The sequence below is a fragment of the Sciurus carolinensis genome, chromosome 16 (assembly GCF_902686445.1).
Source record: "Sciurus carolinensis chromosome 16, mSciCar1.2, whole genome shotgun sequence".
Lineage (NCBI taxonomy): Eukaryota > Metazoa > Chordata > Mammalia > Rodentia > Sciuridae > Sciurus > Sciurus carolinensis.
The window spans coordinates 58804414-58806091 of NC_062228.1; positions in this window are offsets into that span (position 1 = coordinate 58804414).

Sequence of the window (1678 nt, forward strand, 5' to 3'; positions counted from 1 at the left end):
AAGAAGGGGCCTGGGTGGGTGTCCTCTCTCTTGCTGGTTCTAATTCCCTGGGCATAAACACATGCCAGATAACACCATCAAGAAAGTACCTGGCACTCAGTAAGCACTCATTAGATGGTAGTTGTGTATTTTTAAAAATGTAATGAGTACTTACAAAGTGCCAGACAATTATTATTATTATTATGGTTGGATGATTTTTTTCTCATTTTCTCCTCTCCTTGATGTCTTCCTTTCCTTACCCCCAGTGGGAAAGGCGGTTGTTTAGCCTAATGATGCACCTGTGCTGTCTTAGAAAAGGCACTTGCTGTGAGGGACGGGTTGTTCCTCCTCCCCCAACCCCACCAACTCCAGAGACTTCGAGAACTTTTGATGAGGATGGGGATGTGGAGCATCTGTGCTGCCAACATGGTAGCTATGGCCTCGTGTGCCGGTGGATTGTGTAGAATAGGGCCAGTGAGGCTGAGGAACCAAATTATTCATCTACTTAATTTTAATCCGTTTAAATTTCAGTAGCCTCGTGGGACCAATGGTTACCATGATGGGCAGTAGGATTCTAGAGCTAAGCTTCCTTCCCAGGAAGTTGTCCTATTGATCCCATTGTCCCCAAACCTAGAAAGACTACTGAGGAAGCAGGGGAGGGAGCTGGCAGAGAAAGAGGGTGAGGAGGATGGGAGGAGGGGCGGGTGGGGGACTGTCTGTGTGGGAAGCCGGCCTGAGGGGCAGTTGTGGATGGAGAGGCCACTGGCAGTTACTGTTCAAAAAAGAAAAAAAGTTCCGTCCTGGAACTCAGAAGGCAAACATCCGAGCACCACATGAGCAAGGGATCTGAACAGACGCATCCCAGAGGAGGAAGAAGCATGTGAAAATAAAATGCCAACATCGTTAGTCACCAGGGAAATGCAAACTGAAATCATGGGGGATGCAGCCACCTTCTAGAACCACAGGATGGGTGCAAGAGGTCCTGAGGAAGATGTTAGGGTCCCCGGGAAAAACACAAGCAGAACAGCCCCAGCGTGGTTCCTCCCCGCCCCCAGCACCTCTGACCAGGCTGCCTTGTGTGGGAAAATGGACTTTGCAGGTGTGACTGAGTTAAGGCTCCTGAGACGGGATCCCGGGTTACCCAGGGGACCCAGTGGAACCACATGGTTCCTTGCAGGAGACAGGCAGGTGGGTCAGAGTCAGGGAAGGAGGCGTGATGACAGAAACAGAGGTCAGAGGGGCGAGGCCGTGAGTTGAGGGGGAAAGGCGGCTTCTTACTACAAAAAAACTGAAAAACAATTCTTCAGAGCTTCCAGAAGAAGCAGCCCCCATGATACCTTGATGTCCACTCTGTAATGGCCACACCAGACATCTGAGCTCTAGAATTACAGGATGATAAATCTGTGCTTTTCTAAGCCACCAAATTTGTGGCAATTTGTTACAGCAGCCATATGAAGCTCATATAGACACCTTGGGAAAAGTTCTGGCATTTTCTTGTAAATTAAAACTCTACTTACTCTATCACAAAGAAATCCCACTCTTAGGTATTTCCCCCAAGAGAAATGGATACGAATATCTATAGACTTGAATATTCCAGGTGTCCATCAATAAGATAGTGAATAAACACAGCAGTATATCCATGTCATGGACTACTACACACCAATGAAAAAAATGACTGAAGAAACATTCCTACAACAAG